This window comes from Phyllobates terribilis, unplaced genomic scaffold (assembly GCF_046119375.1).
Source record: "Phyllobates terribilis strain yellow unplaced genomic scaffold, ASM4611937v1 Scaffold_13__5_contigs__length_258822181, whole genome shotgun sequence".
Classification (NCBI taxonomy): Eukaryota; Metazoa; Chordata; class Amphibia; order Anura; family Dendrobatidae; genus Phyllobates; species Phyllobates terribilis.
The window spans coordinates 214,625,225-214,652,545 of NW_027362773.1; positions in this window are offsets into that span (position 1 = coordinate 214,625,225).

A 27,321-nucleotide genomic window follows, 5' to 3' on the forward strand; every position below is an offset into this window, starting at 1 on the left:
ACATTATACCAGGAAAGGGCGCAGAATAGAGCACATTATACAAGGAAGAGGCCCAAGATGTACAGTTGAAACCAGAAGTTTACATACAGTATATAAAAAGACACATATGCATGTTTTTCTCAATATCTGACATGAAATCAGAATAAACCTTTCCCGTTTTTTTAAATGCCTTAATACATTCTCTCTCTCCTTATTCTGGCATTTGGCAAATATTAAAAATTATGGTAATCCTAATTGACCTAAAACGGGAAAGGGCATCAGCGTTCCCATGTAACTTCCCAGGCCTATGCTCTACGTGAAAGTTGAAGTCCTGAAGAGCTAGGAACCATCTAGTTACCCTGGCATTGTTACCCCTCTTTTCCCTCAACGGGGCATGGTCTGACACCAACTTAAACTTCCGGCCTAGTAGGTAGTATCTTAATGTATCTACGGCCCACTTTATGGCTAAACACTCCTTTTCTACTATTGCGTAGTTTTTCTCGCAGGAGGACAGCTTCCGGCTCAGATAGAGAATGGGATGTTCTTCCCCATTTATCCATTTATCTCTTGAGAGAGTACAGCTCCTAGACCAAGCTCTGAAGCGTCTGTCTGGACCACAAACTCTTTCTTAACCCCTTTACCCCCGAGGGTGATTTGCACGTTAATGACCAGGCCAATTTTTACAATTCTGACCACTGTCACTTTATGAGGTAATTACTCTGGAAAACTTAAATGGATCCCCCTGATTCTGAGACTCTTTTTTCGTGACATATTGTACTTCATGATTGTAGTAAAATTTCTTCGATATCACTTGCGTTTATTTGTGAAAAAAATGGAAATTTGGCGAAAATTTTGAAAATTTTGCAATTTTCAAAATTTTAATTTTTATGCCCTTAAATCAGAGAGATGTGTCACACAAAATAGTTAATAAGTAACATTTCCCACATGTCTACTTTACATCAGCACAATTTTGGAACCAAATTTTTTTTTTGTTAGGGAGCTATAAGGGTTAAAAGTTGACCAGTGATTTCTCATTTTTCCAACAAAATTTACAAAACCATTTTTTTAGGAACCACATCACATTTGAAGTCACTTTGAGAGGTCTTTATGACAGAAAATACCCAAAAGTGACACCATTCTAAAAACTGCACCCCTCAAGGTGCTCAATACCACATTCAAGAACTTTATTAACCCTTCAAGTGCTTCACAGGAATTTTTGGAATGTGGAAGAAAAAAATGAACATTTAATTTTTTTCACAAAAATGTTAGTTTAGACCCAATTTTTTTTATTTTTGCAGGGGTAACAAGAAAAAATGGACCCCAAAATTTGTTGTGCAATTTCCCCTGGGCACGCAGATACCCCATATGTGGGGAAAAAACACTGTTTGGGCGCACGGCAGGGCTTGGAAGGGAAGGAGCGTCATTTGACTTTTTGATTGGAATATTTGCTTGAATAATTAGTGGACGCCATGTCGCGTTTGGAGAACCCTGTGTGCCTAAACATTGGGGCTTCCCCATAAGTGAACCCATTTTGGAAACTAGACCCCACAAGGCACCTATCTAGATGCATAGTGAGCACTTGGAATCCCCAGGTGCTTCACAAATTGATTCGTAAAAATGAAAAAGTGGAAAAAAAAACACTTTTTTATTTTTACGGATTAATTTGTGAAGCACCTGGGGGTTCCAAGTGCTCAATATGCATCTAGATAGGTGCCTTGGGGGGTCTAGTTTCCAAAATGGGGTCACTTGTGGGGGAACTCCAATGTTTAGGCACACAGGGGCTCTCCAAACGCGACATGGTTTCAACTTGTTAGCGGACACCATGTCGCGTTTGGAGAGCCCCTGTGTGCCTAAACATTGGATCTCCCCCACAAGTGACCCCATTTTGGAAACTAGACCACTCAGGGAACTTATCTAGATGTATGGTGAGCACTTTGAACCCCCAAGTGTTTGGCAAAGGTTTATGACGTAGAGCCGTGAAAAAAAATATTTTTTTTTCCCACAAAAATGCTCTTTTAGCCGCAATATTTTTATTTTCACAAGGGTACTAGGAGAGATTGGATCCCAAAAGTTGTTGTGCAATTTCTTCTGAGTACGCTGATACCCCATGTATTGGAGAAAACTACTGTTTGGGCGCATGTCAGGGCTCGGAAGGGAAGGAGTAACGCTTTGGAATGCAGACTTTGATGGAATGGTCTGCGGGCGTCATGTCACGTTCTCAGAGCCCCTGATGTGCCTAAACAGTGGAAATGCCCAACAAGTGCCCCCTTTTTGGAACAGATACCTGATTTATCAATTTTATAATGTAGTGTTATACGCCAGTTGTGCAGGACAACCTGACAAACACTACACAACTGAAGTATGACAACCTGACGAACATTACGTCAGCTGTGTAGTGTTTGTCAGGTTGTCATACATCAGAAATTAATTCAATAGTCCATGGAAGTATGGTACCTTTTGAAGCAATCTTTTATGCAGAGGCCAGGTTTGTCGGGGCAGGTGTCACATTGGTAAATGGTGTCCTTGCGTATTCCCCTTCGGTAACACACTTGGCACTTCTTTTGTGACTTACCTTTTTTTCCGCTGTGAGGGATCTGCCCCAGGAAATGCTGGCCAGGTACAATTCTAGGTCCTTCAGTTCTAGAAGTAGAGGGGCCCGCTCCACCACCACTGCCAAATATCAAGGCCTTGATAACTGTCTCCTGGAAGTGAAGGTACGACGTAGAAGTCTGGCCTGCACATTTTGACAGAAGGAAAGCGTTGTGCATTGCCATCTGAACAATGTGCACGGCCGGCTTCTTATACCATACCTTGGCCTTTCTCAAAGCACTGTACGGCTGGAGGACTTGATCGGAGAGATCAACTCCCCCCATGTACTTGTTGTACCCCACTACACAGTGTGGTTTGGCGACCTGTGTAGTGGAGCCTCTTACAGTGCTGAGGGTGCTGCCATCACCATGTATGGTGGTCAAGAGAAGGACATCCCTCTTGTCCTTGTACTTGACCACCAACAGGTGGTCGCTACATTGGGCTCTGCTCTCACCCCTTCTGAGCAGCTGCCCAATTAGCGCCTTTGGGAGGCCTTTCTGATTTTTGCGGACAGTACCGCAAGCTGCGGTATGTCGCGCAGAGAGGGACTTGAAGAGCGGGTTACTTGTATAAAAGTTATCCACGTACAGGTGATAACCTTTATCCAGCAGTGGGTGCACCAAGTTCCACACAATTTTCCCACTCACTCCCAGAACAGGGGGGCATTCAGGGGGTTCAATCCAGGAGTCCTTCCCTTCATAAACTCTAAACTTGTAAGTGTACCCTGAGGTACTCCCCCAAAGTTTATACAGCTTGATGCCGTACCTGGACCTTTTACTGGGCAGGTACTGCCGGAATCCAAGCCGCCCCTTAAAAGAAATTAAGGACTCATCCACGCAGATGTCCCTTTGGGGCACGTGCACTTCACCAAACTTGTTGAAGTGCTCGATGACCGGCCGAACTTTGAAAAGACGATCAAAGTTTGGGTCATCGCATGCAGGACACATTGCATTAGCTTGGTAATGCAAGAACTTGCGGATGGCCTCAAAACGTGTCTGGGTCATGACCATTCGGAACACTGGAGTGTTATACAAAACGTCAACACTCCAGTATTGCCGAACCTCTGTTTTTTTCAGGATCCCCATATGAAGGACCAGGCCCCAAAACTTCATCATTTCTTCTGCGTCTACAGGAGACCAGTTAGAAAATGATGAAGAGAGGTTTTGTTCCAAAAATTGATGAGCATACAAATTAGTTTGGCCCACCATGAGGTTTATAAAATCCTCAGAGAAAAAGACTTTGAAAAAGTCTATTTCTGTCAGGCCGGTGGTGTCAAACTTGATTCCTGATTCCGCCACGAAATCAGGAATCAGTGGCTCAACATTTTCGGAGGGCGAGGTCCATATGGGGTCAGTAGTGGGAGGCGCTGGAACATCTTCTCTCCTGCGACGACTGCGGGGCGGTCCAGCAGCACCTGAGGAGGAAGAGGAGGAAGAAGAGGAGGAAGAGGAGGACGATGAGGCGTCGGAAAAGTAAAGAAATGTGGGATCCTCGCCCTCGCTGTCAGTCTCAGTGTCGGAGGCAACAATAGCGTATGCCTCCTCCGCTGAATAGCAAGTTTGGGATGAGCCGGACATTTTTCTTTTCTCGTGTATGTGGTGCGTGTGTGTCAGTACTTTATTTAGAGTGTGTGTGTGTCAGTGTGCTTGGTGTGAATTTTTTTTTTCTGAAAAAAAAAAGAAAAAAAAAGGAACTACCGTAGGTGGTGCAAACAGCGAGCACGAGTGCGGATCGGTGAACTATGTCACCTATCAACTCTCGGCAGCTGATGGGTGTGTGCGCGGATGTGGTGCAAAGCTGGGGGGGGGGAGAATTGACAGGGGCAAGAAAAAGTCCTGAAAAGCAGCGAGCACGGACGTTGATCAGTGACATAGACACTGCTCAGCGCTCGGCCGCTGCAGGACGCACGTAAAAAAAAAAACTGGGGGGGAGGAGGATTGGGGGTAAAAGGAGGTGGGGAGAGGAGGAGGGGGGGAGAGGGGTGAATGAGGGGAGAACAGAGATGGACTTACCAAAGTCTTCTCTGTTCTTCTTTCAGCAGGATCAGCTGCAGGTTCTGGAAGAGGCTCTGGAGCAGGATCCGCAGCAGCTGGATAAGGAGCTGGAGACCCAGGACCCTGGAGACAGCAGCAGGACGCCGAAGCTGGAGACCCAGCAACCTGGAGACAGCAGCAGGATGCCGGAGCAGGAGATCCAGGACCCTGGAGACCGCAGCAGGATGCCGGAGCAGCAGCAGCGACTGGAGCAGGTAGGAGAAAGGTCTTGTAGTGTAACAGAAGATTCTGTGGAACTACAAGGCCCAGCACAGCGCAGATCAGACGTGACCGCTCTGTAGAAATCCTCACCAAGTGTGAGGATCTGCAGGGTGGTCACAGGGGGGTGACAGGGTGGTGACAGGCAGGTCACCGGCTGGTCACCACCCGGTCACCTCCCGGTCAGGTACTCTGATTGGTGCGATCGATGATGACATCGATCACACCAATCAGAGATGGCAGGGGCCTGGGCAGCATCACAGGGAGTCACAAAGAGGTGACAGGCAGGTCACAGGTCACAAGCCGGTCATCGCCCTGTGACCGCCCTGTCACCTGTGTTCAGGTACTCTGATTGGAGCGATCAATGTCATCATCGATCGCTCCAATCAGACCTGGCTGGGGCTTATTTGACATCACAGGGGGTCATGGGGAGGTGACAGACAGGGTTACTAGGCAACAGCCTAGGATCAGTGCTCTTAGGAGCACCGACCCTAGGCTGCACATCACTGTTTCCAGCAATCTGATTGCCGGAAACAGTGAGAAATGCTGTGATTGGCTGTTCAGAATTGAACAGCCAATCACAGCGATCGTGGTTGTGAAGGGGCGGCGACACCCCCAAGATGCTGGCGCCATCTACCCTAAGGTAAGATGGCACCGGAATTTTAATGCTATCACCGCGACTTCGGTCGCGGTGCCGCATTAAAGATAGGGCGTATTAATACGTATCTGGTCCATAAGGCCCAGGGCACAGATACGTACTAATACGCCCTATGTCGTAAAGGGGTTAAAGTCTGGTGCGACCAGGACCGGTTGTTTACACAGTGCTGACTTCAACAGTTGGAACGTGGTCTCTGTTTTCTCCGTCCACTTCCCCATGGTTGACCTGGTGCCTTTTAGGAGATCCGTCAGTGGTGCAGCCATCATGGCAAAATTTGGGTTAAACTGCCGGTAATATCCCACCATTCCCAGGAATGCTCTCACTTGCTTCTTGGAGAGCAGTTGCGGGCAGGTCTGGATTGCCTCCACTTTATTAACTTGCGGCTTTATTTCGCCTCTCCTGATGACATAGCCCAAGTACTTGGCCTCCTCTTTTCCAAAGGTGCATTTTTTCAGATTTATTGCAAATCCCGCCTTCCTTAGAGCATCCAGAATGGGCTGTAGTTTAGTTCTAAAGTCTGGGCTAAAAACTACAATGTCGTCAAGGTAGGCTGCGGCATACTTCTTATGTGGGGCTATGATCCGATCCATAGCCCTCTGGAAGGTGGCTGAGGCCCCCTGTAACCCAAATGGCATCCAAGTGTATTGAAAGCACCCATCTGGGTGTAGAGAAAACCGTCTTCTCCTTGGCCACCTGGGACATGGGGATCTGCCGATAGCCCTTCGTCAGGTCGAGAGTGGTGATGTATCTCGCCGGTCCAAGCCTTTCGATGAGTTCGTCAACGCGGGGCATCGGGTACGCATCACACTTGGACACCTCATTCAACCTGCGGTAGTCATTACAAAACCTCCACTCTCCGTTGGGTTTTGGTACGAGGACGATTGGGCTCGACCACCCACTCTTTGACTCCTCTATCACATCGAGGTCTAACCTCCTTTTCACCTCGGCCGAGATCATTTCCCGGCGTGCTTCCGGAACCTGATACGGCTTCAGATTCACTCTTACATGAGTATGCTCCGGCAACTCTGAGAACAGCTTCCGATTCCACTGTAGTAGTTCTCGACACTCTTGCTTCTGGGCTGGCAATAGAGTCTCTGAAATAGTGACCTCTTCCACCTTGCCTTCGGGAGCGGCTCCCAGGCAAGGAGTTTCCACAGGCTCCCGGTTCCGCCACAGCTTGAGCAAGTTCACATGGTATACTTGGTGCGGCTTTCTTCAGCCATGCTGGTGGACTCGGAGTTCACTTAACTGAGTTTCTCCACCACCTCATATGGGCCCTGCCACTTGGCCAGGAACTTACTTTCGACAGTGGAAATGAGAACCAGAACACTATCCCTGATCAAGGTCACCAGACTCCTGGAGTCCAACAGCCCATCACTCCATTAACGGACATGGCACACCCCTGCGGCCCCTCGCCGTGTCGACAGTCCACACTGCATGTTGGGTAAGCATAGTATGAACATCATCTGCCTAGGCTCAGCAGATGTATGACACTGGGCGGCTACGTGTCCCGGACTGCGACATCGCCAACAAATCACATCCTTCACAACAGACCTTGCAGTCTCTTCAGTGGAAATGGAATGCCATCAGTTGTAGCTCTGAATCCCTTCCATGGTGAACCTATCCCCTTTTGGGCACTCCAGTAAGGGTAGGTGGCTATGTCGGGTTTCCCCAGGGATTTTTCGACCACTTGGTATCTTTCTACCAGACCTACGAGATTGTCTGCGTCCGAGGGTCACCTTGGGCAAACCAGGTCTGCATCGGCCTGGTTAGGGAATAGATGAACCTGTCCATCACCACACACTCAACCATCTGGGCAGGAGAGGAAGACACTGGCTGCAGCCATTTTTGTACAAGATGTAACAAGTCGAACATCTATGAGCGTGGAGATCTGTCGCCAGCATACGCCCAGTGGTGGACCCTTTGTGCTCTGACAGACATAGTCACTCCTGAGCGTGCCAATATTTTGGTTTTTAATTTGGCGTATTCCTTTGCGTCCTGTAAAGTCAGATCGTAATAAGCCTTCTGCGGCTAGAATTGGGGGCTTTGTGGGCAGTACACAATGTTAGTACTAGTATAGTTGGCTATCATACAGTGTGAGGAGTATTATACTGTGTACACAGGAGATGTGGGCCATTATAGTGTATACTAGATGGTGGCCCGATTCTAATGCATCGGGTATTCTAGAATAGGTATGCGGCCGACCAGGCGCAATCAGCAGAGCTGTGTTTAAATTTGGGGCCAAAATCGCTGATTGGTCGCGTTCGGCAACCGCGGTGTTTAAATTTGGCGGCAATATCGATGATTAGTCGCGACCAATCAGCAGAGCGGTGCTTAAATTTGGCGCCAATACTGCTGATTGGTCGCCGGCCGCGACCAAACAGCAGAATGTTGTTTAAATTTGACCAATCAGCAGAGCGATGCAGAGCGGGGTTTAAATTTGGCGCCAAAATCGCTGATTGGTCGCCGGCCGCGACCAAACAGCAGAGTGTTGTTTAAATTTGGCGCCAAAATCGCTGATTAGTCGCGGATGGCGGCCGCGACCAATCAGCAAAGAGGTGTTTAAATTTGGCACCAAAATCGCTGATTAGTCGCGACCGCGACCAATCAGCAAAGAGGTGTTTAAATTTGGCGACAATAGTGCTGATTGGTCGCGGCCGGCGACCGCGACCAATCAGCAGAGCGATGCAGAGCGGGGTTTAAATTTGGCGCCAAAATCGCTGATTGGTCGCCGGCTGCGACCAATCAGCAGAGCAGTGTTTAAATTTGGCACAAAAAGCGCAGATTGGTCGCGGCCGGTGGTTGCTGACATCCAATTGGTCGCGGACGCTATTTAAAATTGCCGCACAAATCGGTGATTGGTCGCTGTCTTGGCCCGCGACCAATGACTGATCTTGGCGCCAAAGTTAAACACTATTGTGCTGATTCGTCGCGGACGCTGACTGCGACCAATCACCGATTTGGGCGCCAAAATTTAAATATCGGCCGCGACCAATCACCGATCTTGGCTCCACATTTAAACACCGCTGTGGTGATTGGTCGCGGCCGATATTTAAATTTGGCGCCCAAATCGGTGATTGGTCGCGGCCAGCGTCGGCGACCAATCAGCACAGCGGTGTTTAAGTTTTGCGCTAAGATCAGTGATTGGTCGGGTCCGAAGACCGCGACCAATCATCGAATCGTCTTGGTGAGGACCGGGGAGCGGCGCTGCCTGTGCGGCTACTTACGCTGCGAGAACCCGGGACATCGCGGGCGCTCGCAGCAGAAGTATCCCGACCCGCAGCGCCGCTCCCCGGTCCTCCCTTCCACATGGAGGTCAGCGGCGCCGGCGGTCCTTCCGCTGATACCGGCCGGGAGATGAGCGCCTCGCGACGCTCATCTCCCGGCTGCATCTTCGTCCCGCAGATGGGTCCGGCGGTCGGGTTCCTTCTGCTGTTGCCGGCCGGGAGATGAGCGCCTCGCGGTGCTCATCTCCCGGCTGCATCGCCGCTCAGCTCCGTCCCGCAGATGAGCCGCTAACGGCCGCCATCTTTTTTTAGAAATCCCCCGGCGCTGATTGGCCGCTGCCGGACCAATGAGCGACGCGGGATTTCCTGGACAGACAGACAGACAGACAGACGGGATAAGACGATTATATATATAGATATGGGAGCTATGCGGACATCCTGGTGTAGAGAGCATTATACTGAGTATTGGGGGCTTTGAGGATATTATACTGTATTAGAACTACAGTAGAGTTGTAGGAAACTATTAAAAGGTAGTTGCAAAAACAAAGAAAATATCCATCTATCCATCTATCTATTATCATCTATCTGTCTGTACTTCATGTCTGAGTGTCTATTTATCTCTCTACTAGAGATGCGTCAAACTGCTAAAATTCAATGAGACAAATTCACTTGAATTCGGCCATAAAATGTGATTTGCGGCAAATGTATTCAACGCAAATTGAATTACTGGTAAACTTGTGATGGGTAGATGTTACATAAGATGTTGTTAAGCATCCAGCAACTAGGGTGGTTAACAGGGTGCAGCTAAGGTGAGTGGTCAGGCCTGCCCCAGTGAGACTAGGTAGTGTCAGTTCTGAGCTGGCGAGCCAGCTTAAGGCTGTGTGCCCACGATGCGTTTTTTAAGCGTTTCCGCAGCGGCAAAAACGCTGCAAAAATGCATGGTAGAAAGCCTGCCATGTTCCCCAATGGTAATCCGCATGTGCTTTGCACATGCTGCGGAAATTTCCGCTGCGGGTTATCATTGTGGGAAAAAACGCAGCACTACCAAATATTTTGCGGAAGCACAGCGTTTTTGCCGCCACTGACTTTCATTGGAACGCATGGAATCCGCATCACTACATCTGTAGATGCGGAGTCCAAACGTTTCAGTGTGTGGATGGTACCAGGGTCTGGAGGATAGGAGACTCTCCTCCAGACCCAGGTACCATAGAACCTGTAAAAGAAAGAATAAAATATATATTATACTTACCTTCTGATGGCCCCCGCTGCGATCGTCTTCACTTGCCGGCAGATCGCGGTGGACTGAAGGACCTGCGCTGACATCATAGTCATGTGACGGCAGGTCATTCGGTGTAGTGTACCGCGAGCTGGGCATCGTGGGCACATATCCTTAAGGATGCAGACCTCTTCATCAGGCTGATGAGGATACTGGGACTCTCCCACTGTGACTGCCATTTAGTTGCTAGTGGTATCTATAGTAGAAAGTAGTGGAGAAAGGAGTTAACTGTTGTTTAGCAAAAGCAAGGATTGAACACCACATCTGAGGACTGGACTCATCCTTCCATTCTAATCGCCCCATCGTACCTCACAACACTAGAAGGTAAAGCCTGTGACACTGTGGACCGTGGACTGCTGGTGGGAGCATTGCTGTTGTGGGAGTATAGAAGTGTGCTACTAAAGAGACTTGATCTGTGCTGCACTGTACTAGTAAGAAAGACTGTTTATTAATGTGCTTTTAAGAAGAAACTATTTGTTACTGGAGCCTGTTGCTCAAGGGACTTAAATTGCACTGGCCGTGCGGCTTCATTAAATGCGACTGTTCATGAGGACTCATGTCAAATGTGTCTGGTCAGCAAGTGAATCCAGCTATATGTCTGTGCCTGAGGGTGAATGCCCCTGTATGACTGAGAGAAACTGCAGTATATGGTCACCCTGAGTAACGGTTCGCCCAGGATTCCAAAGAATTCATGAACCTGTCTCTCCGCTATCTAAACCTAGTGGTGTGCACGTAACATTGGTGGCCCGTACGGGGATTCCTGAGCGGGAATTAGCGTATAGGAGGGAGAAGAGGCAAAGTGTCTGGAAAAACATAGCAGCAAAGCACCTTAATTCAACCCTGGTATACCAGTGAAAAGGGAAGACAGCCAGTGATGACTGGGAAGAAATAAGGAGATAAAATACAGAGAAACAGGCACCTGCAAAATGCAAGACTTGACACATGTTGTACAGTTAAAATGGTGTCTGTTTTTGTTAAAAGCACAGTGGGGAAGAAGAAGGACATCCCATCTTGTAGGAGTATATGATAAAAGAGCGCCAAACAGGGCCAAACCTCCTGCAGTGGAACAAGCTGGGGAAGGCTGGCCTCAGAGAAAAGACACCCCAACCACCAGCATGTTGGACCAATGGCCAGTGAGGTACTGTCCCAGAGGAGGAGGAGTAAGAGTGAGCTGGAGCTCTTCTGGCCAGAAGAACTCCATTCTGGTCAGGAGTGAAAAGGAGAGGAGAGTGCGAGTCATAGTGCCTGCCAGTATGTCGGAGCTAGGAAGGTGTGCTATGTCCCAGCAGTCTGCAGCAAGAAGAGAAGCAGGGGAGGACGCAGCCCTTCATCACCTCACCCACAACCGCGAGGTACCGGGCAATACCCAGCCAGGCCAGGGCACGGCCGCACCGCCTCATCAGAATCCGGAGGCAGCCCGAAGGCAGGAGTTGGGACCCCGAGGTCTGCCGTCGGACCCTGTGCCCATCCCACCACCAACTGTGGACCGTGAGCCGATGTCCGGAGCCCCGGCTGTCATCCCGCCGCAGGCCACCGCGTAATCCTGCCCAGCACCGGACCCACCTGAAGGACCGCTGCTCGTTCCAGAACCATTCCGACCAGTACCGGACTCACCGGAGGACCTGCTGCCCACAGATACCCTGACCGTGACCCGGACCACCGCACTGGAAGCCACCACTGGGGCCGTGACGTCCGCCCCGACCTCCGCTCTCGAGAGAGGGACGGGACTTCTGATCGGGTCCAGCGTGCACAGCAGGACCGGAAGGAAGATGGCGGCGCTCTGTGTTCCTGCCGGTGAGTCACTAGCCACCGCTCTCCAACTGATACCAGTAGTGATGATCCGCTCGGGGACCGCCACTCACCCAGCGCAAGGGTGAGGGAACCCCCGGCCTCATTCCATACCCATATGATGGTCACCACCAAGCAGGGACCGGTCGTAAAGCCGCCAGCGGAGGAAGAGGAGTTGGATTACTCTCTGTTAGCATTACCTGGAGAGCAGTGGATGACCAAACTGCCACCTCCACGGGGTCCATTCTCACCCCCTAGGGCCTACTGTGTGAATCCCAAGTATGGCGGAGTGAGGGGATGGATCCGGGAAATACATGATATAGCCTGGATAGCCAGAGGAGGTGAAAGGATGGGGGCCTGGAGGAAACAGGAGTCATATACGTTCCCCTTGCCTATCAACACCAGGAAACCAGTACCTACATTACCACCTACTCCACCGGGGGCACCTATCCCACCACCTGCTGATGTTGTTGCTCAGCCTGGCCAGGTTGAAAGGTCTGTTCCTGTGCCCATCATCTCCAAAGAAGAACAGGAAGAATACAACTTCCAACAACGCCTGGCTGCATGGAAAGAAAAGATCATCCAGGAGAAGAGACGGATGGAGGAGTGTGCCCAGGAGTGGAGAGAGTACCCGGGAAGGGACTGCCTGGAGGATCGGATGATCAGAGGTACGGTCATAAATTTTTATCAGCTAAAGGGATTTGGCTTCGCCTGGACATATTTGTCAACAGGAGGTCGGTGGAGAGGGATTATGCCCTAGGACGGACCCGGAGTCTCTGGCCAGGAGACAAGGTCAGATTCTTAAAGATGTGGGGACCTCGGGGCTGGTACGCCATTTCAGTCTCCCGCATAGTTGAAATGGAGTAGTACCACCCCGAGGATTGGGCAGATGCAGAAGAACCAAGAGCTTCGTGTCAAATGAGAGGATTCTTCCCCATCTCTACTGGGCCCCGCTTCAGGATTCGTCCCAACTGGGAGAGCAAACCTGTCCCACAGGCCACAACCAAGGAGGGGGCCACTTCTGCTGGGGTGGCAAGAGAGGAACCCCTCCCAGCATCAGTTCAACTCCCCACTATCAATGCCGCGCAGTGTCCATTTACTGTGGACTGGTGCCAACCAAAGAATAAAAAGGACTAGGACAGTGTTGCTCTCTCTCAAAAAGAAAAAAAATCACCGAGTTGTGTTGGTTGCACGCCGTGTTCCAGTGATAGTTCCTCATCTCTGCCTAGGTAATGTGATGTGTTCTTTCCTTGAAGGCTGGTAAAGCCACCAGAGACTGTGACCACAGTAGAAGGACCGCTACTGCTTTCCTGTTAAGGCCGGATAGGCCTATGGTATATTAAAAACTACGGTAGTAGCTGAACAAGTTGATATTTATTTTTGGTTTTGCCTTATTTTTTTTATTTGCACCTGTTGTGTCCTTTTCTGCTGGATATGCGGGCACCTCAAGCGAGTTGGGGAGTCTTCACTCTCAACTTATGGACTGTGCCGTATCCTGTCCAGGAACTGTTTTCCAAATTTCACTTTATGGACTGTGCCTTAGATGTTTACAAGAAACGGACATTGTTTCTGCCCCCGTTTTAAAGGACTGTCTCCCTTGCCTGTTCCAGGGTCCTTACCTAGAAGGACCGAGGACCCCGTGCCTTAAGAAACAAAGGACTGTGTTCTTAAAGTGGCACACTCTCTCAAGAAAATGGGTTGTGTTGAATATATGTGTTCTATTTCATGCCAAATATTTTACAAAGACTATGCTATATTTAACATTTTTGCACTTGAATTTGAAAAATGTTTAGTGGTAGTTAGGGAGAGCCGGTTGAAGACGAGCAAAAAGCTCCAGCTGAAGAATAGTTGTTGGTTAAAATTGTGGTTAAATCTGTGTATTTCTTGCAGGAGACCGATTGACAAGAGATGTAGATAGGGTAAGTGTGCTGTATGTGTAAATTGCTTAAAGTGGTCCATAGTGCCTAACTACCAACTCACCTTTAAGTAAAGAGGCAGTATTGGGGGAACACTATCTGAGGATAGTTAGGGGAGAACTACCACAACTCCAAGAGGCTGGTTAAGGTAACCAGGTATAAGGCAAACGTCGAGGACGACATTCAAAAAAGGAGGGAAGAGTGTGACAGGTAGATATTACATAAGGTGTTGATAAGCGTACCTGTCAGCAGAATTGTGCTTAGTAAACTACATACACTGTCAGGTGGGTGCCAATGATACCTTTGATTATGAAATCCGTCCAGTGGTTCTTTTATAATCTTTAGTTTCAGTTCTGCCATAATGATATGCATGTGCTCTGGTGCTCTGCTTCTGTATTCATGTATTCCTATCTCTGGCCTCTGACAAGTCTCTGTGCTTTCAATGACCTGCCTACTATTTTAAGTACTGGCTGTGTAATTTCTCTGCCCATGTGAAATCTACATATCCCAAAATGTCCGCCCAACACCCACGCATGCGCTGTAGCAACTTTCGGTTGCCAAGAGATACTACTGCGCACGCACAAGCACCATTTTGCTTTTGGAAAAAGAGCGTGGGTGCAGAAATATGTTGCTGCATGTGCGCAGTAGCATCTCTCGGCAACCGAAAGATGCTACTGCGCGGGCATCGGGCGGCCATTTTGGGATATGTAAATTTCACATGGGCAGGGAAATTACACAGTCAGTATTTAAAATAGTAGGCAGGTCACTGAAAGCACAGTGACCTGTCAGAGGCCAGAGATAGGAATACATGAATACATAATGAGAGCACCAGAGCACATGCATATCATTATGGCAGAACTGAAAATAAAGATTATAAAAGAACCGCTGGACGGATTTCATCATGAAAGGTATCATTTTACTCAGTGTAACGGTGTCCACCTGTCAGTCTATGTAATTTACTAAGCACAATCCTGCTGGCAGGTGCGCTTTAAGCATCCAGCAACTAGGGGGGTTAACAGGGTGCAGCTAAGGGGAGTGGTCAGGCCTGCCCCAGTGAGACTGGGTAGTGTCAGTTCTGAGCTGGAGAGCCAGCTTAAAGAAGTTGTCCACTACTTTCACATTGATGCCCTATCCAAAAGATAGGTCATCAATGTATGATCGGCCGTGATGCCATACCCGGCACCCCTGCTGATCAGCTGTCATCGGTGCCGCCGCCGGCCAGAAGTGCTTACCTGCGGTGCTTGGCCGTCCATCTGTAGTGGCCGCCGCGGGATACTGCACATCCACCTCCCATTGAATTGAATAGAAGGCAGATGTGCAGTAACAAGCACTGGCCACTGTAACTTGATGGCCAGGTAAGCACTTCCTGCCGGTGGCTGCCGCCACCAATAACAGCCGATCGGCAGGGGTGTCGGGTGCAGGACCCCAGATGATCATACATTGATGCCCTATTCTACAGATAAGGCATCAATATGAAAGTAGTGGACAAACCCTTTAAAAGATACAGACCTCTTCACCAGGCTGATGAGGGTTCTGGGACTCTCCCACTGTGACTGCCTTTTAATTGCTAGTGGTATCTACAAGAGAAAGTAGTGGAGAAAGGAGTTAACTGTTGTTTAGCAGAAGCAAGGATTGAACACCACATCTGAGGACTGGACTCATCCTTGCGTTCTAACCATCCCTCGTATCTCACTGCACTAGAGGCTAAAGCCTATGACACAGTGGACCGGGGACTGCTGGTGGGATCATTACTGTTATGGGGCATAGAAGTGTGCTGCTAAAGAGACTTGATCTGTGATGTACTGTGCTAGTAAGAAAGACTGTTTGTTAATGTGCCTTTAAGATGAAACTGTTTGTTACTGGAGCCTGTTGCTCAAGAGACTTAAATTGCACTGGCCGTGTGTGGCACCCCAGGGGTCCACTTGCCACAGTGGCATTGCCTCCCTCACAAGAGGTGATGCCATGCCTGGAAGTAAGTAGGGGTCCCCTAATCAGGTTTTGCTAAGCACGCAACACGTTCCTGGCTCCAGACCAGCAAGGGGAGCTCCTCCCCTTGGCAACTGGGATCTGGAGGCGGGGTTAGTGAGACTTAGTGTGAGGAGTTGAAGTCAGGACATCGAAGAGAGAGGAGCTGGGGACTGGAGCTGCGCGGCAGCTCACCCCAGAAGGACCGGCACAGAAGAACTGGACACCAGAGTCCGAGGCTGTGGGGCACTGAAGGCCCAGCAGCAGAAACCGGAGGGCAGGAGATTGCAGGTCTCCTGGCCCCATCAGACGCCCGGAGGCTGAGCAGCACTACAGGGCCCAGCACCGCCACATGGGAGCGATGCACCATCAAGGCCCGAGCTGCCTGCCATACGGGTGAGCACAGAACCGTTGCACTCAGGGACGAGGGCCACCGCACAGCTACAAGCAGCAGGGCCAAAGAGTTTATTGGAAAGGGAAGGCCTCCAACTTCACCTGGCAAGGAGGATTCTTTACTTGCTTCCAGGCTGCCCGGACTTCCACTTTTAGCCAGTACCCTAGTCCCGGCTTGTCTACTCACCAGCAGTAAAGATAAGAGGAAACCGTCATTAATGTTGGAATAATACATATTAATCTGTATGTGTATTGCAACAACTACTGTGTGCTGTTTCATATGTTGTGCATATTGTGAGGTTGTTAACAAAGTTGTGTTTTAAAAAAAAAAAAACTCACACAGACAGGATGCCCCTCCTTCTCTTCCTGTATTGTTGTTATATGTTTTGTTTCTCCTCATGCTGCAGTAACACCAGACTCCATGCTGTGCCTATGCTGGATATGAATAAACCTACATTCTGTGTTCTAAACTCTGGATGTCACGCGGATTAATACTCTGCTAACAGGTTATGGGCCCAGATGTACCAGATGTACCAGAGTCCCCAGAGTTCCCAGAGTCACAGATCCCCAGAACACAGAGGAAAGAAAAGAAAGAAAGACAGCAAACTGAGAAGAAGCAAAGATGGCCACCAGCAGCAGCTCCATGAAATTTACAGTGCCAAGTCTCACTAACCAGAATTATCAATCCTGGAAATTCAAAGTGAAAATGCTGCTGATAAAAGAAGGTACGTGGAAATACACACAGGAGCCTATACCTGACCCAGTGCCACAGGAGTGGACAGAGATGGATCAGAAAGCACAAAGTACCATATCACTCAGTATAGATGATGACCAGATTGTGCATGTGTGTAAATGTAATACTGCAAAGGAAATGTGGGAGCAGTTGCAAAAGGTACATGAGAGGATAAATTTAAGCAATAAGCTCTATCTCATGAGAAATCTGTACCAGTCTAAGCTACAGAAAGGCCATGATATGCAGGATTACATAAGAAGTGTTCTGGAAGTTGTAGAACCCCTGAGAGGCATTGGGGAAGATCTAAAGGACTTTCATGTGGCCGCATTACTGCTTAGTGGCCTTCCAGAGAGCTATGATACGCTTGTAACCGCACTAGATGCGCGTCCAGATGATGAGCTTACACTGGAGTATGTCAGGAGGAAGCTCATAGATGAATATAAGCGAAAGGCAGAAGGTATAAACAGTAGGATATGCAGCACAGAATCTGCTTTACAGACACAAAACCTAACTGATAACAGGAAGCACACAAAAGAAACACGTGAATGTTTTGTTTGCAAGAAATCAGGACATTTGAAAGCTGACTGCAGAGTCTGGAAAGCTAGAATGAATCAGCTGAAAAAGCAAAGCAGTCATCAAAGGGTTAAAAGTGCTGTATCTGGAGAAAATGATTCTGTGAATACTGAAACTGCATTTACTGTCAGTGCAAATACATCAAAGCATGCATGGTGTATAGACTCTGGAGCAACTAGTCACATGACTAATAACAGAGACTTCTTTATCTAAGCTTGACCAAAGTAAATCAGAGAAAGTGATTATGGCTAATGGTCAGTACATGACTTCAGAAGGCATAGGAGATGGTTATATTGATTGTCAAATCTCACCAACACAAAGCAGGAAGATCCCAGTAAAGGATGTGCTGTATGTGCATAGTCTTGAAAGTAATCTACTATCTGTGAAGAAACTCACAAAACAAGGAAATGAAGTTACATTTAAGCATGATAACTGCATCATCTCAAAGGAAGGCCACTCACTAGCAGAGGGAAACATCACAAATTAACTTTATCAGCTGAAATGCAAAGAGTGTGTGTATACAGCGCAACAAGAAGAGCATAAAAACTGTATACATGTGTGGCATAGGCGTCTGGCACACAGAGACCCAGAAGCAATAAGAAAGTTAGTCCAAAAGCAACTAGCTGAGGATATTACAATTGATCTATGTAACCAGACAATGAAGTGTACTAGCTGCATCAAAGGGAAAATGTCTAGGAAAGCTTTTCCTAAGAGAATTAGTACAACAACAGCACAGCCACTAGATTTAATACACACAGATGTCTGTGGTCCAATGAGCACTCTGACTCCAGGGAAGAAGAGATATTTTCTCACATTTATTGATGATCATTCAAGATATACAGTTGTCCACCTGCTTCACAGCAAGAAGGAAGTTCCAGAGAAACTTGAAATATACCTAGCTGAAGTATATAATAAATTTGGAAGAATGCCAAAGATTCTACGTGCAGATAATGGGACTGAATATACAAGTAATGAGACACAGAGCATTTTAAAGAAAAATGGAATCCTATTTCAGACCACTGTACTGTACAACCCAGAGCAAAATGGTGTCGCGGAAAGAAGGAACCGAACACTATGTGAAAGTGGAAGAAGCATGTTATTTGATGCAAATCTGCCCACAGCATATTGGGGTGAAGCAATCATGACAGCTTGCTATCTTCAGAACAGACTACCAGGTAAAGCTACAGAGAAAACTCCATTTGAGCAATGGAATAGCAGAAAGCCAAAACTACATCACATAAGAATATTCGGAAGTAAAGCATTTGTACATGTTCCCAAAGAAAAGCGAACTAAGTGGGAATCTCACGCTAAGGAAGGTATCCTGGTAGGCTACAGCGAAACCCAGAAAGGTTATAGGATTCTACACCCAGAAACAAACAAGGTCACAATAAGTAGAGATGTAGTGATTGATGAAAACTTTGTATCACCTAAGTTTTGTGACATCACGCCAGTAGTCCAGCTGAAGTCACAATTACAAGACAGCAACAAAGAGGATGTAGAGGTCTGGCTGGATTCTTCAACTAATGAAGGAACAACAGAAAAATCAGGTGAATCTGAAATCAGGAGATCGTCAAGATCAAACAAAGGTATACCAGCTAAACGTCTATCCTACATTGTCAAGACACTACCTGAATCAGAGCCGCAGTCATGGGATGAAATGCAAGCACTACCTGTCCATGAAAGAACAAAGTGGATCGATGCCGCTAATGAGGAAATCAAATCGCTTCATCAACTCCAAACTTGGAAACTCACCAAGCTACCACAGGGCAAAAAGGCAATCAAGTGCAAGTGGGTCTTCAAAACCAAATATGACTCTGAAGGTAAAGTCCACAGATTCAAAGCAAGGTTGGTCGCAAAAGGATATTCTCAAAAGTATGGCGAAGATTACGATGCTACATTTGCTCCAGTCGCTAAACAGACCACGTTCAGAGCTTTGTTAGCTGTAGCTGCTGTACAAAAGATGTATGTCAGACATTTGGATATAAAAACTGCCTTTTTAAATGGTGACATTGAGGAGGACTTATACATGACTCAACCTGAAGGTTATGTAAAAGGAGGTGAAGGGAATCTTGTTTGCAAACTACAAAAATCTCTCTATGGTCTTAAGCAATCAGCAAGAGCATGGAACACCAAGATGAATAAAGTCTTGTTGGAAGAAGGATTTAAAAGAGGTCAAGCAGATCCGTGCTTATACACAAAATATACAGATGGAAAGTGGATGTATATTCTCTTATATGTGGACGACGTGATTGTTGTTCATCAAGACGACGCAGAAATTGGAAAAATGACTGAAATTCTGAATCAGCACTTTGAAACAAAAGACCTTGGAAGTGTGACATATTATCTAGGAATCCAAATCCAGAGAGAGGAAGATGGAAGTTTTCTTCTAAACCAAAGTGCAAAAATTAATTTGATTCTGAATCAGTTTAAAATGTCAGTGGCCAAAGGTATATCAACCCCAATGGAACCATCCTACCTGAAGCTGGAAGGAGAAGATGACCTGTTGCCTAACAATGAGAAATATCGTCAGGCAGTGGGGGCACTTCTATACATATCAACTATGACTGGACCGGATATCACAACAACAGTTGGAATCCTTTGCAGATATGTGGAAAAACCGCGCCAAAGAGACTGGAATGCTGTTAAGAGACTTCTCCGATATTTGAAAGAAACGCAAGATGTAAATTTAAAGCTATCTGCAGCAGGAGATCTAGAACTTACCGGCTATGTAGATGCGGATTGGGCTGGTGATTCGCGTGATCGTAAATCCACAAGTGGATACTTGTTTAAAGTTGGAGAAAGTTCAATCTCCTGGTCTAGTAGGAAACAAGTGTCTGTTGCCTTGTCATCTACAGAAGCGGAGTATGTGTCCGCAGCCTATGCAAGCCAGGAGGTTGTTTGGCTAAGACAATTGATGGACGATCTTGGCAAACCGTCAACTCAGCCGACTGTAATTTATGAGGACAACCAAGGATGCATTAAACTTGCATGCAGTGAAAAGATCAGTGCTAGAACCAAGCACATTGACGTCAGACATCATCATCTACGTGATTTGATAGATCGTGGCATAATTCAGTTTGTCTATTGTGAAACTGATAAGATGGTAGCTGACATTATGACAAAGCCATTGCCACGAGCTAGGTTCCAAGAATTGAGAACCACAATGGGACTAAGAGGATAAGTAGTTGTTGAGTGGGGGTGTTGGAATAATACTTATTAATCTGTATGTGTATTGCAACAACTACTGTGTGCTGTTTCATATGTTGTGCATATTGTGAGGTTGTTAACAAAGTTGTGTTTTAAAAAAAAAAAAACTCACACAGACAGGATGCCCCCTCCTTCTCTTCCTGTATTGTTGTTATATGTTTTGTTTCTCCTCATGCTGCAGTAACACCAGACTCCATGCTGTGCCTATGCTGGATATGAATAAACCTACATTCTGTGTTCTAAACTCTGGATGTCACGCGGATTAATACTCTGCTAACAATTAAGTTGTGGACTGATTATTGCTGCGCCATCAATCCCTGCACTAAAACGCCCAGCAGCACCTATAACATCCACACTGCCCTGGAGCTAGCTCTACCTGTGCAGAGCCACACCATCCCTGCTGCACTAACATCAGCTCCAGAGGACCTGCTCCGCAGCGGCGGCTTCCTGTAGCCGCATACTACAGGTGGCGTCACAAACTTTATACAAACACTATAAATCCCCTATAAATAAACCCCTTTTATTGACCGCCCTGGGTCACGGACCGAGTCACCACCACTGTGACATCCCCCAGCATCTACCGGCCCTGCACCGGGTACCCCAAGGCCCAGGGGGCGCGTCACATGCGGCTTCATTAAATGCAACTGTTTAACTGTTCATGAGGACTCGTGTCAAATGTGTCTGGTCAGCAAGTGAATCCAGTTACATGTCTGTGCCTGAGGGCAAGTACCCCTGTATGACTGAGAGAAGCTGCAGCACATGGTCTATGGTCGCCCTGAGTAAACAGTTCCCCAAGGATTCCAAAGAATTCATGAAACCTGTCTCGCCCCTATCTAAACCTAGTGGTGTGCATGTAACAAAATCTTTCTATTTCTCTCTGAGGTCTCTCCAGAATGCAGGGCACAATAAACAGACAGGTTATAAAAGAAGTACAATATACTTATGTTGCACCTCTCCTGTCTCTGCCCAGTCCTCCGCTGGCTCGCTTACTCCCTTTCTCCCATCTGACTTCACTCTTCAGAACCTCCAGTGCTCACTGGGACTTAAATGACGTCCTGTTGAGCATCACCCAGTGATGTCATGATGTCTCTTGATGCCTAATGAGCATTGAATTGCAAAAATTTGGGTTCTGGAAAATCCAATTTTTTGTGAAATTTGAAGCAGAGAGACAAAAATAAGACAGCCCCCAAAAAGGGAATGGTATTATAGTATCTAGTTTTGCATTTTGTTCTTGTAAATACTGCTATCATAAGGCTGTATCTGCAGCCCATTCAGGTTGCACAGGTTGTCCAGTGCCTAAAGGATAACAAAGAGGTTTGCCATGTCTTTCAGCACAGTCTCCAGAGCATGGAGGAGATTCCAGGACACTGTCTGTGGCACATTATTATTATTATTATTATTATTTGGCACTTTTCATGTGAAAAAGGGGGTATACATAGCAAACACAATTGCAAAAATCTTGAACAAAAACGCAATGGCAAACTGGTACTGGAGGAGAGAGGACCCTACCTGCGATGTCTCACAATCTTCAAGGGATGGGTGAGGATACAGTAGGTGAGGGTAGAGCTGGTCATGCAGCGGTGTGGTGGAGCAATGATTACTGCAGGTTGTAGGCTTTTCGGAAGAGGTGGGTTTTCAGGTTCCTTTAGAAGGTTTCCTCAGTAGGCAAGAGTCTGATGCTTTGGGGTAGAGAGTTCCAGAGTAGGGGGGATACACGGGAGAAATCTTGTATGCGATTGTGAGAAGAAAAGATAAGAGGGGAGTAGAAAAGGAGATCTTGTGAGGATCGTAGGTTGCGTGTAGGTGTGTACCGGGAGACTAGGTCACAGAAGTATGGAGGAGAAAGGTTGTGGATGGCTTTGTATGCCACGGTTAGGGTTTTGAACTGGAGTCTCTGGGCAATGAGGAGTCAGTGAAGCATTTGACAGAGAGGAGAGGCTGGGGAGTAGGCGGGAGGCAGGTGGATTAGTCGGGCAGCAGAGTTTAGGATAGATTGGAGGGGTACGGGAGTGTTAGCGGGGAGGCCACAGAGCAGGATTTTGTAGTAGTCGAGGCGGGAGATGATGAGGGCGTGCACTAGTGTTTTTGCAGATTCATGGTTGAGGAATATGCGGATCCGGGAGATGTTTTTGAGTTGGAGTCGGCAGGAAGAGGAAAGGGCTTTGATATGTGGTTTGAAGGAGAGGTTAGAGTCCAGGGTTACCCTGAGGCAGCGAGCTTATGGGACTGGGGAAAGTGGACAGCCATTGATTTTGATGGATATGACTCGCCCCCAGGGCCATGGGGTACTCGGCAGCCGGGCCTTATGGCTGCTTGCAGGGGGGATATCACGGTGGCTGGCCCGGTTCGTGACCCAGGGCGGTCAGTGCAAAAAGGGGATATAATTGTTAGGGACATTTTGTGACGCTGACACGCCCCCGGGGGCCTGCAGCTGATCGCCAGGGTTATCACGGTGGCTTGCCCAGGGCGGTCAGTGCTCAAAGGGGTATCAATTATTAGTAGAAGTTCAGAGAGTTCGTGACGCCACCTGTGGTGTCTGGTGAAGGTCCTCTGAGACAGATGTCAAGGCAGCTAAAGATGGTAGAGCTCCCCAGAGGCGGAGCGGGCCTCAGGGCAGTGTAAATAGATGAATGGTGCACTGGGCGTTGTAGTGCGGTGATGGAAAATGGCGCCGGTGAAGAAACAGACAGAGGCTGTTCGATGCAGTCGTCCAAGGTTTTACTTACAGTTCTTAGGCAATTCACAAGTGCACTTTACAGGTGAAGGCCTCCCGCGTCGCGCTGCGTTCACCAGGCAGGGGTTCAGTCCTTCCTTAAGCAGCTTAGGAGTGCCTGGCAGAACCCCACTTTCTCGTGTTCCTACTTTGACCATCTTTACACTTGGTCGTTCTCACCGCTGCCCTACGCTGCCCACTCTCAATCCCGCTGGGGTATGCTGAAGTCCTTCCTGTACGTCGGATCCGGGACCAACCTGACCCCCTGGGGATTAGAATGAAGCAAACCGATCCCTCCTGACACCTGGCAGGAGCGGGGCGTACGGGTGCCGTCCTGCACGCGCCGTACCCCCTGGGATCCTTTTTGGAGAATGGAGCCTACTCCCTGCTCCACTCCGGGGCCTCTATCCTGAGCCCTAACTTGCGGAACAGAGTTCTGACTGAGCCTCTGCTCCCAGACAGTCTTCACTAACTGGCCTCAACTCCAAATATGGCTTCCTATTATATACCTACTGTATAAGTGCTTCCTGTATCTGCTTCCTCCACCCACACCCACTACTGGTTCCCCCTACCTTTGGATTCCCCCCTACTCCAGCCAGGGTCGGGGCTCAGCAGAAACTACATTGCAACTTGCTCCTCCTGCTGGCCTGGAGTGGTGTAGTGTTGGATGTGGGTGTTTGGGGTTCCGTGCAGCACACCTATCTTACCTGAGAGAAGGAAGACACCACACCTCTGGGTGAGGTGCAGTATCTCTGTGGCGACCGAACCCTCAGGGGCGCCACAATGCCACCTGTGGTACCTGGTGAGGATCACCAGCACTGCAACAGTCCTCTGAGGCAGATGTTAGGGCAGCTAGAGATGGAACGGCTCCCCACAGGTAGAGCAGGCCTCAGGGCAGTGTAAACGATGCAGGTTGCGCTGGGCGTTGTGGTGCAGGGGGAACGATGGCGCAGTAGGAGTAACGGACAGAGACAGGGAATTTGCTTTGTTACCTTTACTCATGCAATTGTTAGGTATGGTCCAGGGTACTCCATAGGATAGGTGCACTTCAGGACTTCGCCCCAGTGAGCGGGTATAAGGCGGCCTCCTGATCCGTGTTTGCCTCTGTGTATGCTCCTGGCCAGCCTGCAACTGGGCCTAGATTATGTGTTACTTCACCTGTTGCTCAGAAGTAGGACCTCCGGTTGGTAACCACTTTCCCTGGACGTCGGGGCCTTCGTGGTTCTTGGTCCTGTGTGTGTCTAGCTTTCAAGTTTTGCCAGGGACTTGTAGTCCTCCTGGGATTCCGGTTGACCCTACTGGGTGTAAAGGGTCCCTGTAGGCACGGACCCGGAGTCCGGTATGTATAACGGGGTGAGCTTACTATGCTCCTCTGCCCCCTTGGTTCCACTCTCCTTTCCTCCTCGCCGTCGGCCACACTCGGGGACGTCACTACTCGGCAGCTGACGTGTTGCGTCTTCACCGCTCTCTGAGCATCGGCACGCTCTCAGACTCTCTCTGTCTGACTGCTCTGTTCTGCTCTGAGCACTGACTAAACTCAGACTGACTCTGACTAACTAACTCTGACTAACCAACTGAGCTGCCTGGCTCCACCTTCCCTTTATATGTCCCTATCAGGGCTCCCTCTGCTGGTATGAGGTGGAAGGTGGAGGTGTGTGAATGTAGTGAGGGCCTCTTGTGGAGAAGTCCATCCATGCACCCATATGGGTCTGTGGCACCAAAGTCAGATGGGGGGGCTGAGTGAAATGGGGGAAAGATGATGAATTCTGTTTTATCCATGTTAAGTTTTAGAAATCTAGCAGAGAAGAAGGATGAGATAGCGAACAGACATTGTGGGGTTCTGGTTAGTAAGGAGGTGATACCAGGTCCAGAGAGGTACATCTGTGTGTCGTTAGCATAGAGATGATACTGAAAGCCGTGGGACTCTATGAGCTGTCCCAGGCCGAGGGTGTAGATGGAGAAGAGCAGGGGTCCTATGACTGAACCTTGGGGAACACCGACAGATAGGGTGCGAGATGAGGAGGTGGTGTGTGAGTGAGAAACACTGAAGGTTCTGTCTGTTAAGTATGACTAGATCCAAGATAGGGCCAAGTCTTTGATACCAAGAGATGAGAGAGTCTGTAGTAATAGGGAATGGTCCACTGTGTCAAGGGCAGATGACAGTTCCAGGAGGAGAAGGACAGAATAGTGTCGCTTGGATTTGGCGGTTAGTAGGTCGTTGGTGACTTTAGTCAGGGTAGTTTCAGTAGAATGGTGCGGTTGGAAGCCAGATTGTAAGCGGTCAAAGAAGGAGCAGGAGGAGAGGTGGGAGGACAGTTCAAAATGGACGTGCTGTTCCAGTAGTTTTGAGGCATAGGGGAGAAGTGATATGGGGCGATAGCTAGTCAGAGAGGATGGGTCAAGGGAGGGTTTTTTAAGGATGGGTGTGATGGAGGCATGTTTGAAACATGAGGGGAAGGCACCAGTTGTTAGTGACAGGTTGAAGAGGTGGGTTAGAGTTGGGATGAAGACTGTAAGGTTAGGGATGAGGTGGAATGGGATAGGGTCAAGTTCACAGGTGGTGAGGTGTGACTTAGAGAGTAAGGAGGAAAGTTGATCTTCCGAACTGGCGGAGAAGCTGGTTTTGGAGGAGGAGGATTGAGTAGATATGAGGAGGGGCTGTGGGGACTTTAGGAAAAAGCTTTGTCTGATGGTATCAATCTTCTGCTTGAAGAATGAGGCAAAGTCCTCGGCTGAGATGAAAGTAGAGGGAGGAGGCGATGGGGGGCGGAGGAGAGAATTGAAAGTGTTGAATAGCTGTTTAGGGTTGTGTGACAGGGAAGTTATGAGAGATGAGAAGTAGGTTTGTTTTGCTGCAGTGAGTGTGGACTTGAAAGTAGTGAAGGACTGTTTGAATGCGATAGAGTGCTCGTTGGAGTGGGACTTTTCCCATTTCTGCTCAGCAACCCTGGAGGTCAGTCTCAGTTCTTTTCAGGCTGGTGTGCCAGGATTGCCTGTTGATTGCGCGAGCTTTGCTATATGTAAGGGGGGTGACCGAATTTAGAGCTGTAGCTGTTGTGGTGCTATATGAAGCAGCAGCAGCATCTGCATTGTGTAAGGAACTTATGTCTGTAAGAGGGAGAAGGGATTAAGAGAGTGAGTGTAGGTCAAGGTGTTTGAGATTTCTGCAAGGGTATGCAAGTTTGTCAAGTGGGGATTGTGCACCTGGAGAGGAGAGGGAAGAGAATGTTAGTAGGTTGTGGTCAGATAGAGGGAGAGGTAAGTTGGAGAGGTTAGATAAGGAACAGAGGCGGATGAAGATGAGGTTCAGTGTGTGGCCATCTTTTTGGGTGGCTGCGGAAGACCATTGAGGAGGAAGGAGGAAGTGAGGGATAGAAGCTTAGAGACAGATGAGTGGGAAGTGTCAATGGGGATGTTGAATTCACCCATGATGATAGTGGAGATGTCAGCGGAAAGGAAGTGAAGCAGCCAGGTGGTGAAGTGGTCGAAGAAATTGGTGGCTGGCCCTGGAAATGACAGCCAGTTGGAGGTTGGAGGGGGAGTAGATGTGTAAACAGTGCGCCTCAAAAGAGGGGAAAGTAACAGAGGGCGACAGTGGAATTGGGGAGAAGGAGCAGTTATCTGACAGGAGGATACCAATTCCTCCGCCATGCTTGCCGCTGGAGTGTGGGAAAGATGGGATCCACCATAGGAAAGTGCAGCTGGAGAACCTGTGTCAGAGGGGGTGAGCCAGGTTTCTGTGATGCCGAGGAAGGAGAGTTTGTTAGTAATGAAAAGATCATGGATGTAGGAAAGTTTGTAGCAGACAGAGCGAGCGTCCAGAGAGCTCCTGTTAGTGGGACTGGGGAAGCGGGGGCTGGGCGGATGGGTATAAGGTTAGAGAGGTTATGGAAATTTGTAGTAGGTTGTGGGTAGGAGGTAGAAGTGACTGTGGGGATGTGGTGAGGAAGGCCAGGATTTGGAGAGATATCGCCAGCAGTGAAGAGGAGAAGAGAAAATGTTAGTAGGTGGGAGCATGAGAGAGCATGAAGTGGCTGTCTGTGTTTGGAGAC